General features: G+C 43.4%; 1 protein-coding gene across 13 annotated transcripts in view; it reads right to left on the bottom strand.

Annotated features, from left to right (window-relative positions):
- DMD (dystrophin) overlaps positions 1-13,266 on the bottom strand; it is a 2,032,119-nt gene that overhangs the window by 349,247 nt on the left and 1,669,606 nt on the right. The gene's annotated exons all lie outside the window — the stretch shown is intronic.

Raw genomic sequence — 13,266 nt, forward strand, 5'->3', positions numbered from 1 at the left:
TATATTTACATTTATAGGGCAATTTTATGTTAATCTTTCTGATTATTCAGTAATCAAAGGGTGCAGATACAAGCACTAAGCTGATCACTGAATGACAGTAGCCACAATTCTCAAATAACTTGCTAGGAAAAAATAATGTTGCAAAATAATAGATTCCAGAACCTCCCCAAAGAAATGCCAACTAGGACTAGTCAGAACAAAAATTCATCCTAGAGCTGCTTTACCTGATATTCTATTGTTCTTCATCTTATCAAACTATGTTAAGTGAAAGACACATATTTTGTTTTATTAGAAGAAAGATATATTCAAATAGTCCACTCAAATCATTTGACTTCAAACATTTTCCTTCTGCTTTATAAAGGATTTTCCTATGTGAAGAAAAATGTGTCCCAAATAATGCAAAAATGCCTCATAAGAATTCCCAAAGTGCAAAATAAAGTGTTTTCTATTGCACTGAAAATGCCCTAGAGTTTAATTTCTTTGCTCTACTATTCTTGAAGTCTAGAAGTAGAACATGGTGGGTGGGTGCGCATCACAATAGAACATAAGAACATAAGAAGAGCCTGCTGGATCAGGCCAGTGGCCCATCTAGTCCAGCATCCTGTTCTCACAGTGGCCAGCCAGGTGCATTTACACAGCAATTCCCATAACAACATCTTTTCAATGAAATTTTAAATGTCATTAAGAGACAGATATTATGTGTTAAAAGCATTGTTGTGAAATGGCTATGCATCATCATGTCATCAAGCCTCCTTTTCAACCAGTCCATGGCATGACCTCAATTCCAGTGTGGTATGATTACATTGCAGAGTTACATGTTAATGACTTGATGAGAAAAGGAAGATAAAATTGTATCTCTCTCCTGCAGAGATAAGCCTTTGAATATTGCTAAATCGAACACCATTTTTAAAAGATAACAGAGGATGAAACACATCTCCAAAAAAAGAGAGTAAATGTTGACAGGTGAAAGCTAAAAGAAGAGCCTTTCAAAAATGATCCCTGAAAATCTTATAAACTGTAGTGATTTCAAATGCAATTTGGTAAAAAACTAAATGATATATGGGTTAGACACTAAAGGAAAAGAAAGTATTGACCAGGAGCAGCTCCAACACGACACAAAAGACATTTAAAAGAAAAAGAAAAAAGAAAGAAAATGTCATATGGATCTCTACGTTTTTCCCTCCCACCCTTCCATTTCTAGCCTCTTTTCATCTGTAACCTAAGTTAGAATCACATTGCTGTGCTACATTTCCTTCCCTTTGGGAGATACCGTATCAATTTCATTTTTTAATCTTGCCCTACTACCTTTTAAACCTTTTTCTAGCATCAGGCCTCACTGCTGCCTGCCAGAGTGATAGAATCATAGAATAGTAGAATTAGAAGGGCCCTCTAAGGCCATTGAGTCCCACCTTCTGCTCAATGCAGGAATCCAACTTAAAGCATACCCCACAGGTGGATGTCCAGCTGTGTCCTGAATACTTCCAGTGCTGGAGAGCCCACCATCTCCCTAGGCCAGTGTTTCCCAAACTTTTTTATTTTTTTGTTGCTGGACTACAACTCCCATTAGCCCCAGCCAGCATGGCCAATGGTCAGGAATTATGGGAACTGTAGTCCAGCAACAAAAAAAATAAAAACAGTTTGGGAAACACTGCCCTAGGCAATTGGTTTCATTGCCACAAAACTCTAACAGTTGGGAAGTTTTTCCTGAAGTTCAGCTGAAATCTGGCTTCCTCTAACAAGACAATTATTCTGTGTTCTGCACTCTGGGATGATCGAGAAGAGATCCTGGCCCTCCTCTGTATGACAACCTTTCAAGTACTTGAAGAGTGCTATCATATCTCCCCTCAGTCTTCTCCTCTCAAGGCTAAACATGCCCAGTTCCTTCAGTCTCTTCTCATAGGACTTCATTTCTAGTCCCCTGATAATCCTCACTGTCCTCCTCTAAACCTGGACATAGTTCTCAAGATGAGGCCTAACCAGTGCTGAATAGAGGGGAACTAGGACTTCATGCGATGTGGAAACTATAATTCTGTTAATGTAGCCTAAAATAGCAGTTGCCTTTTTTGTAGCTACATTGCATTGTTGGCTCATATTCAGCTTGTGATCAGCAACAATTCCAAGATCCTTCTTGCATGTAGCATTGCTGAGCTAAGTATCCCCAAATTGTTCATTTGGTTTCTTTTTTCTAAGTGTAGAATTTAGGCTTCAGCTTTACTATCCATCAGCTAATAGTCAGGAGAGCCGAAGCCTGCTCTCCCTTGCCGATGCACAATTGAGAGCACGCTTTAAGGTTCCTGATTGTATGTTGGCAGTCACATCTCTAACTGCCCCACACCTGATGTCACAGATGTCAGGTGCAGGGAAGGTGAGTGTGGTTTGGGGAAATGGCCTTGCAGCCCAAATTTGAATTCCTGGCAGGCCAAGTTTAACTCATAGGCAAGAGGTTCCCCATCCTTGATGTCATGCCCCTGCTAGAGGAGTCTTCACAGAGGGGGACCTTGTGGTGCCCAAAGAGAACCATACAGATAGGGTAAGGCAGCAGCAAGACAGAACCAGGACCATTAGGCTTTATGACACACCAGCTGCTTCCTCCTCGAGAGAGAGCCCAGACTCAGAGGCAGAGATGAAACCGTTTGGTCCTTCCTATGAATGGGTCTTCTTTGTGCATGTAACAATGACATCAGGTGGGAGTTGAGCCCCCCCAGTGGTCCAAGGCAGAATCACTGTTCAAAGTTGTAAGGCACTTTTGGCTTTCCGTAGCCTGTTCAATCCAGTTGTATGATGACAAGTCAGACCAGAGGAAATAACAGGCAGCAACAGTGATAGCAAAATGAAAGGGAAGAACAAAACAAGACTCTCTGCAGACAGAATAAACTAAGAAATGACAATCCTATTTTTTATTTTATTTTAATTAACTGTTTCATGAAAAGGCAGCTCCCAACTGAAAAAAGAAAACAAAAAACTAGGGAGTGGCCCTGATGTCATTGTTACACACACAGAAGACTCATTCACAGGTAGGACCAAACATGTAGATGACCTCAGTTGGGACATCCCTAAGCTGGCCCATATAGGGCAGAAAAACTGAAGTCAGCAATATAACAGAGCTGCAAACTGGCCCAGAAGGATGTGCTGTAAAACATGCCTGCCAAAGGCCACCTCAGCTGAGGCATAAATGTCAACTTTGTAGTGCTTAATAAAGGAGTTTGAACTAGTCCATGTGGCTGCCTGACAGACCACCTGCAAAGGGACATTCAGGAAGAAGGCTGCTGAGGTTATGTCCGCCCTGTAGAATGAGCCAAAATCTTGATTGGTGGTGGCAGATAAAGGCAACTGTAGGCCAGCATGATACATTCCTTGATCCACTGAGCCAATGTGGAAGAGGAAACCTTCCTTCCCAGGGACACAGGATGGAATTCTGATTGATGGAAGGACTTAGTTAGAGAAATATAAACCTTCAGAGCCCTTCACACGTCTAGAGAGTGCCAAGCCTTCTCGGTGGGGTGGACTGGAGGACAGAGAGTAGGAAGAATAAGCTCTTGTTGGCAATGAAAGGATGACAGAACTTTAGGAAGGAAACATGGGTTAGTACAAAGAATCATACTGTCCTTATGAAAAACACAGAGATGCTTGGCAACAGAAAGAGCATGAAGTTCAGAGATCCATCCAGCAGATGTGATAGCCACTAAAAACAAAACTTTAAAGGCAGTAAATGCAAGTAAATGCAAGCAAAAGTTCAAAGGGAGGCTTTTGTAGGGGGCTTAAGAACCTTGCATAAGTTGATGTGGGAAAGCGATGTTGAACTGGAGGTGAAGATAATGAGGCACCATGCAGGAAATGGATCCCAAGGGTCCGCTTGGATCCTTTGATAAGAGACTGGATAAAGTTGAGGCTTGATGCTTGAGGGTGTTGAGTCTAAGACCCAGTGACAGACCATCCTGGAGAAAAGGCAAGAGTTCTGTGATGCCAACCTTCCAAAGATGAAGAGTTTTCTCATTGCACCAGTGAGAAAACACTCTACATGTGTTCTGGTACATATGAAGAGTTGAGGGATGCCTCAAAACCAACATGGTATCGATCACCGATGGAAGCAAGCCAGCCTTGATGTAGCACAGCATCTTTCCAGGCATGGAGGACCAGACAGGCTGATCTGGATGGAGGAACTGGCCCTGGGAGAGCAGATCCATGTGCAGGGGAATAGGCCAGGGTGGAGTCACAATCAATATGACTAGCTCGGACAACCAAGGCCTTCAAGGTCACAGTGGAGCTAGCAGCAGAATGGTTGCTCATTCGTCTCTCACCTTCTGCAGGAGTTGGGGCAGGGCGGAAATGGAAGAAAGGCATACAGGAGCCCTGGAGGCCATGAGGAGACTATGCATCCACTCTCTCAGCAGAGGGTGCTACATACCAGGAAAAGAACCTGGGAACTTGTCAATTCTATAGCAATGTGAAAAGGTCCCCCTGAACCTTCCTGAAATGATCCACTAACAGCTGAAAGACCTGAGGATGGAGCTTCCACTAGGCATTGAGAAGCTGTTTCCTGCTCAGCCAATTGGCTTGAGTGTTGTCATTTCCCCAAATGTATTCTGCTGAGAGCGTGTCCAAGTGTTGTTCTGCCCAATGGAGTAGGAGCGAGGCTTCTGTAGGAGTGGCCAAGAGCTCGACTTCCTGGCTATTGATGGGAGCTTTGACGGTCATGTTGGTGGTGTGGAGAAGAACCGCCCCCAAGTGCCTCCAGGAGGCAAAGTGTTGAATTGCCAGGTAAGCAGCCCACAGCTCCAAGAGGTTGATGGGGAGTAAGGACTCCTCTGGTGACCAAGTCCCCTGAACCATGTGTCTGTTACACAAGGCCCCCCAGCCGATCAGGAAGGCATCCAAAGTGATGACTGAAGCCACCATAACAGGGACAGGCAGATTGACCTGGGAACATGAATCTGCTGGTGCCACTTGGCAGCAATCTCATTCTGAAAGGGGAGGAGCAGCCACTGGAGGGGATGCAAATGATGTTTTACCCAGGGAGTGACTTGCATCACTGAGATCAATAGACCCAAGATCCATGATAGCAACATCAGATCCACTGACAATTTGTGAAGAATGGACCTCACAGCTGACTCTGTCTTGACAACCTGCTCCGGAAAGAGAGCCAAGAGGCCTAAGCTTGTGTCTATGAGGGCTCCCAGGTGAATGATAAGCTGTGCTGGAAAAGAGATGACTTATTCCCATGTTGACCAGGAAGCTGGCATCCTTTAGATAGGCCAAGGTGATCTGGAAGTCCTCTGCTTCCTGAGTCTGAGAGGGTGAGTGGATCAGAAGATCATCCAAGAAGGGGTAAATGTGTATGCCCTGAAGACAGAGGTGTGCCACCAGGGTAATCATGATTTTTGTGAAAACCCTGGGAGCAGATGCCGGGCCAAATGGCATGGCCTTGTATTGGAAATGCTGGCTGTTGAAGAACCTCAGGTATCATCTGTGGTGAGGGTGTACAGAAACATGGAGGTAAGCGTTTGTTAGGTCACTGGATAACAAGAAGTCCCCAAGATGAAGGGCTTCTTTGATGGAACTCAGGGTCTCCATCCTGAACCTGTGATAGATGATGAACTGATTGAGCAGTCACAAATTCAGGACCTCCTGGACCAAGCAATTGTGCTTGGGAACCAGGGAACAGATTCCACTGCTGCATTGTCCAGAAGATGGAGGATGGCTTGCTGGACTGAATCCTAGAATCCTGGAAACCTGGGCAGTGCTCAGGAGAAGAATCAGCTGAAAAGATGTGATCCAAAGTCCTCCTGCTATCCACATCCTCTTCATCAGACATGTCTTCTTGTGCTCTCAAACTCCTGTGTGCCAAGTGCTGGTGGTCCTTCCCAGCCAGGTCTCTGCCTGGACCACAGTCCCCCCTTCTTCCTGAGATAGCACTGGAGGATGAAGGCAGACAGAAAAGCATGCTGCTGCTTCTGGGATCTCTCTCTCTCAAACCAGACATTAAATGGAGCCAAATGAGGATTGCCAACAATGCTTGACTGAACCAGAGATCCAGAGAAGGTCTACATCGAACTGGACTGAACCGGCTATGGAAAGCCAGAAGTGCCTTACACATTTGAGCAGTGATTCTGCATTTGACCACTACAGGGAGCACAACTCCCACCTGATGTCATCTACATACACAAGAGAAAGGAGTTGAGCCAACCCCAAGCCCAAGACAGTGCCAGCACATGAAGGTACAGAACCAGGCACCAGAGTGCCCATCCGAAAGCTAAGACCTCTTTGAGAATAATTGGCTATTCATGAGGAGAAGATTTTTCATGAATAGACCCAACTCCTCTGATAGCTCAGATGAACAAAAACTATGCCTGGGGTAGGGTTTAGAAGGCTCCTGGATAAAAGCCTTCAGTCAGTGGGGAAAGGTGCTGGAACACTTCCTTACTTCAGCTCTTTGATGTATTGTGCCTCTTTGCTGGTAAACCTGGCTGCCCTGGTGAGAGACCTTGCACTCTTACTAGACTTTGGCTCTCTCATTGACATCCCCCCTGAACTTTGATCTCTGAATCACCCTGTAAGTGGAATGTGACTTCTGAATTCATTATCCCCTGAAGCCAGACACCTGACCTAGACTATGCTGGAGTCATCAGGACACATGCACCTTTGCTTCTCTGTATTGGGTGAGTAGTCTGCACTGTTAGGAAAATTAAGCTAAATTGGGTTCAAGTTAAATACATACCTAGTATGATTTCTTAATAAGTGAGTCGTTATTCAGTTAATTCTGATTAAGTCACTTGTTTTATTTCAGAAAGGAGTGGTGGCAACAAATTTACTTGTATTTCCAGTATTTCTGATTCCTTACTTTAACGTTTGCCAAAAATGAAACAGCAACATAGAAGCAGCATAATTCACAGTAGGAACATTTGCTTCTTCTCAGTTGCTCAGGTAAGGTCTTGATTTCTATTTTCAATGCCCTGCAAAATCCTACTGGATAATTTGGAGAGCAGCTACCTCTATTAGTTCCACTCACATCCCACTGCTTCCAATTAGCTCTGATTTTCTCTTGCAGCAAGCAGTCAGAAGGTCTGAACCGCAAAACTGCTGGATAATTTTTTTTAGTGGGGATGAGGGAAGAGATGCTTTCCCCCTGCTTTTGTTGTACATAATAAAACATCCTGATTCTTCCCACTGTTTCATTGCTTTTTACTAGAACAGCTTTCATTGAAAACAGAAAGGCTTATACATAATATGGACAACAAAGCACTAATAAGCTATATTATAAACTTTCATGATTATTTACGATTTGCTTTTAAATCATAGCAGAAATCAGAGGAGCATCTGCAAAAAATATTACTTTTCCTAGTTATCTATACTAAATACTGCCCTACATGTTCAGAACATTATTTATCTATTTTTAAACATGCATACCACCCTAGAACCATGTTTCCAGTAGTTGATAATGTGTACTGACAACAAACAATGGTGGAGAATGGAATGGCCCATTAGTTCTTCCAAGCTACACAGGAAGTGAATTGGACTGTGAAAGACCAACCCAAATTGTCTTTGCATTTTGACAAATTTGTAGGGCAGTACAATATCTCAGAGAGAAGGTCAGGTCTCCTGCTTCCCTGGTGCATTCACTATAGCTGCCCAATTTCCTTGCTTTTTAAAGTTTGATAGAAGTATCTGTAGCCTATAGGTATGAACCGCAAGGTTTTTTGCCTATTAATGAATTTCTCTGCTTTTTAATCCGGGGGGTAGGAAATGGGATCCTGTGCAAGCTTGCTGAGAATGGATTGATTATTTGCATGCTTAATGAGTTCAGTGGAATTTACTCCCCTGCAATCATGCTTAGGATAGGTGAAACTGACCACAGGGGATGGGGAGGGGAGGAGGAGGAGGGAGGGGTGGAAGGGCAAAGGGGAACGGGAGCAGGAAGGAGGGGGAGGGAGACGGACAGGTTTGATCATTTGCATGTTTATTGAGTTCAGTGGGATTTAATCCCCTGCAATCATGCTTAGGATAGGTAAAACTGACCGGGGGGGGGGAAAGGAGGGATGGCTGGAGTGGGCAGGGAAGGAGGAAGAAGGAAGAGGGGAGGGAAGGAGGAAGGGAGAGGAGAGGGGAAGGAAGGGAAAGCCAGGTCTGATAATTTGCATGCTTATTAAGTTCAATGGGTTTTACTCCTATGTAATCATGGTTAGGATAGGTAAAACTGACCATGGGGAGGAGCAGGTGGAGGGGAGAGGAGAGGGAAGGAAAAAGGGAGGGGAGAGGGGAGCGGAAGGAAGGAAGGGGAGGAGGGGACTGGAGGGGGAGGGGGAAAGGAAGGTGCAGGGGAGGGCAGGTTTGATCATTTGCATGCTTATAGAGTTCAATGGTATTTACTCGCATGAAATCATGCTTAAGATTGGTAAAACTGACCATGGGGAGGAGGAGGGGGAAGGAGGGGCAGGGGAGGAAAGGGGCAATAGAGAGGGAATAGGAGGGAGGAGAAGGGAGGGTGGGTTTGATCAGTTGCATACTTTTTGTGTTCAATGGGATTTATTTCTGTGCAATCATGTTTGAAAATGAAAATGGACTGCCGTCAAGTGGTTCCCAACTTATGGCGACCTTATGAATAGGGTTTTCATGGTAAACGGTATTCTGAGGTGGTTTTACCATTGCCTTCCTCTGAGGCTGAGAGGCAGTGACTGGTCCAAGGTCACCCAATGTGCTTCATGGCTGTGTGGGAATTTGAACCCTGGTCTCCCAGGTTGTAGTCCAACATTGACATGGGGGTGGGCAGGGAGGGGAGGAGGAGGGGAGGAGATTGGGTGGGTGGGCACTGGGCAGAGGGGAGGCCCCTTTCCTTTTCAAAAGGAAAACATTGTGAACAGTATCATTGCTTTTCAGGGTTTCCCCCACCTTTTTATTTATTTATTTATTTATTAAACTTGTATACCGCCCCATAGCCGAAGTTCTTTGGGCGGTTTACAATAACTAAAAACAAATACAATTTAAAATACATCTTTTAAAAACAATTTAAAACACAATTTTAAAATTCAAAACAATATAGAACACATGCTAAAATGCCTGGAAGAAAAGGAAAGTCTTGACCTGGTGCCGGAAAGATAACAGTGTTGGCGCCAGACGCACCTTGTCAACAAGATCATTCCATGATTTGGGGGCCACCACTGAGAAAGTCCTCTCCCTTGTTGCCATTCTCCGAGCTTCCCTCGGAGTAGGCACCTGGAGGAGGGCCTTATGATCTTGAACGTAGTGTACGGGTATGTTCGTATCGGGAGAGGCGTTCCATCAGGTATTGTGGTCCCAAGCTGTGTAAGGCTTTATAGGTCAATACCAGCACCTTGAATCGAGCTCGGAAACATACAGGCAGCCAGTGCAAGCGGGCCAGAATCGGTTTTATATGTTCGGAGAGTCTGGTCCCTGTTACCAATCTGGCTGCTGCATTTTGCACAAGCTGCAGTTTCCAAACCGTCTTCAAAGGCAGCCCCACGTAGAGTGCATTGCAGTAATCTAATTTAGAGGTTACCAGAGCATGGACAACTGAAGCCAGGTTATCCCTGTCCAGATAGGGACGTAGTTGGGCCAACAACTGGAGTTGGTAGAAGGCACTCCGTGCCACTGAGGCTACCTGAGCCTCAAATGACAGAGATGATTCTAGGAGAAGCCCCAAGCTACGAATCTGCTCCTTCAGGGGGAGTTCAACCCCATCCAGGACAGGTTGGACAACCACCATCTGGTCAGAAGAACCACCCACTAGCAGCATCTCAGTCTTGTCTGGATTGAGCCTCAGTTTATTAGCCCTCATCCAGTCCATTGTCGCAGCCAGGCACTGGTTCAGCACATTGACAGCCTCACCTGAAGAAGATGAAAAGGAGAAACAGAGCTGCGTGTCATCAGCATACTGATGGCAACACACTCCGAAGCTCAGGATGACTGCACCAAATGGTTTCATGTAGATGTTGAACAGCATGGGGGACAGAACTGACCCCTGCGGAACCCCATACTGGAGAGTCCAGGGTGCCGAGCAATGTTCCCCAAGCACCACTTTCTGGAGGAGACCTACCAAGTAGGAGCGGAACCACTGCAATGCAGTACCTCCCACTCCCAACTCAGCCAGTCTCCCCAGAAGGATACGATGGTCGATGGTATTGAAAGCTGCTGAGATACTTTATTCTACGGCAGGCAAATGTAGCTGCCCATGCAAATTTAAACCAAATCTGTCCCTGGCCACATGCACACCAGGCCTTTATTTCACTTTGGACAGTCATGGCGTCTCTCAAAGAATCCTGGGAAGTGTAGTTAGGGAAGGGTGCTGAGAGTTGCTAGGAGATGCTCTATTCCTCTCACAGAGCTTCAATTGGAGCGGCTGACTGTTAAACCAGTCTGGCCACTGGAGCTCTCAGGGGAATAAGAGTCTCCTCTCAGAACCCTTCACAAACTACACTTCCCAGGATTCTCTGCGGGAAGCTATGACTGTCTCACGTGAAAGCAAAGTCTGGTGTGGGTGTGGCCCACTGATTAGGCAAGCCCAGCAGCTGTGAGTCTGGCTTTTAGAACAATTACAGTTGGTTCTTACTGAGCATGTCCCACATTATCACTGAGTTCAAGGAACATTTCTTAAATTAATTAAAAATCAGCCAGGGATTTTTTTTTAACTTTTAAAGTGCAGAATATGAAGGTCAGAGTATGGGGCAAGGTGAGTATTAGGATTACAGGTACTCTGTGAACATGGCTGATTTTAAATGAATTTCAACAGATTATGAGAACTCTCAGAGAAAAATGTCCAAAAGGGGTCTGGGTTTTCTCTCTCTCTCTTTAGACTTTGAACTCTTGATTCTTTCTGAGTGTTCTGTTTATCTGACTGTTTATTAGATTTATATCCCACCCCTCCTTCCAGTAAGAGCCCAGGGCGGCAAAGAAAAGCAATAAAAACACTTTAAAACATCATAAAAACAGACTTTAAAATATATTAAAAACAAAACATCCTTAAAAACATATTAAAACAAAACATCTTTAAAAACATTTTAAAAAGCTTTAAAAACATCTTTTAAAAAAAACCCTTAAAAACATATTAAAAAGCAATTCCAACACAGATGCAGACTGGTATAAGGTCTCTACTTAAAAGGCTTGTTGAAAGAGGAAGGTCTTTAGTAGGCGCCGAAAAGATAACAGAGTTGGCTGTCTAATATGTAATAGGAGGGAATTCCAAAGGCAATGTTTCAAATGTTGTGATTTTATCATTCTATTTTGCTCTGTATCTTTGACATTTAAATGTATAAATAAAAGTTCTAGGCATCCTTTTTTGAAATATGCATTATTTCAGAGAGGATTAAGTTGGAGAGTACACATTAGATAATAAGCTTTTAAAGAAAACTGCGGCGACTGGATATACTTAAATGGTGGAAAACAATATTGTTATACTGCCATTGCTGATTAGTATTGCAACTGAAAATTATTATTTTTAGCCATTCATATTGCTGTTGGAATGTCCTTGTTCTCAGTATGGTATCTGCTTTCATGCTTTGCATAGTGGATTGCTTGTGAAGAGACTAGACAGTCAAGAAGATAACTTAAAAGCAAATTTTAAGAGTTTAGAATAATCATCCAACTAATATCATGCCATAGGGAGTCTTAAAAGACCATCTAATCCCCAGTGTAGTAAGATGATGGCAAATCAAATAGCCCATAGAAATACTAACCCCAACCAGACAATCATGACCAAAATCCAAATACTCCCTTCAGACAACCCTAAGCAGCTCAACATTGGGTTTAGACTTGTAACAAATACTGGCTCTTAATACGGTAGCAAATTTAAACATCCTCTTCACAATGCAAAAAATGAATTCAGGAGAAGTCATTGCTCAGTAAATACAAGCCCTTACCATGTGGGGCTACATTAAAATAGTATGTGCATGTTTTGAGAAGTGCTTGGATGGATCTGCCAACACATCCATTACTCCTGGTGTTATCATTCCTGTTTCTCTTTCCTTTGGAGGCTCATCTTTTTCTAAAGGTGGCTATGATGGCGTTGGCTGCTGCATTTTATCTTGTACCTTCAGGTATTTTTCTCTCATTCTTTCCTTTCCTTTCAGGATCACTATCTCTGCCCTATCTGCCTAAACAAAGTGTGTGTAATCAAGGAACAGATAATTCCCTCTTCCAGTGACTTGTGCATGGATTTCAATGTGGTGCAAGTCTTACCAAGTGAAATACCAATATAAGTGTTTTATGTAGCTTCCATCTTCTCTTAAAAGTTCTTTTTACGTATACCAGGTCATGCAACATGTTTTTGCTGCTAAAGTCTTCATGGCTGTTTTATTGGATCTGTTAATGGATTATTGTATAGGTTTCATTGTAATGTATTGTTTGGGTTTTTTATGTTATGCTTTATGCCATTAAACTCACATAAGAACATTTAAAACTATATGAGATCTGCATGGAACATTTAAATGGATAAGTAAGTAATTCACCCTTAACTCCAGTCACAAAACATTTTGCAATTTAATCCACACACAAAAGAACTTTCTGACTACAACTACTTAAAAAGAAGATCAAACAAAATAATTAAAAGTTAGTGAATGGGACACCTGCTAAGAACTGCGGTGTGGGCAAAGGGATATCATGTACTATATCATATTGGACACCTTGATACACCTCACTTAAAACATAAACATAACAAAATGCTGTATGAAAGGCAAGAACTTTTAACTAGGAATATGTTATCTGATTCTGTTGTGATTAAAAGTAGACTACACTGAAGGCATGACTAGTATTGTGTGTGTGAGCGGATAGATAGATAGATAGATAGATAGATAGATAGATAGATAGATAGATAGATAGATAGATAGATAGATAGATAGATAGATATTTTCAGTGTGATCCAGGAGACAATAAAATTTATCTGCATAAGCAGCAATAAGGTTTTTTTTAGCTCAGATCTGGGGATGTTGCATATCCAACTCCTACAAATCATATAACAAATGGGCTGATAACCACAATGATCTACTAAAAGCAGAGTGGAAGCCAGTACAAATCTTGCAGTGTTACAGTAAAATCAATTACCTGCATGCATCGAGTCCAGGCACCGGTCCAGGGCTTGCCCAGCCTCTCCCAATTCAGATGTTACAGAGAAACAGAGCTGGGTATCATCAGCGTACTGCTGACACCTTGCCCGAAACCACCTGATGACCACTCCCAATGACTTCATATAGATTAACAGCATGGGAGACAAGATGGTACACTGTGGCACCCCACAGCACAACTGCCAGGGGGCCAAAAGAC

This window comes from Rhineura floridana, chromosome 5 (assembly GCF_030035675.1).
Source record: "Rhineura floridana isolate rRhiFlo1 chromosome 5, rRhiFlo1.hap2, whole genome shotgun sequence".
In the NCBI taxonomy this organism is placed as follows: domain Eukaryota; kingdom Metazoa; phylum Chordata; class Lepidosauria; order Squamata; family Rhineuridae; genus Rhineura; species Rhineura floridana.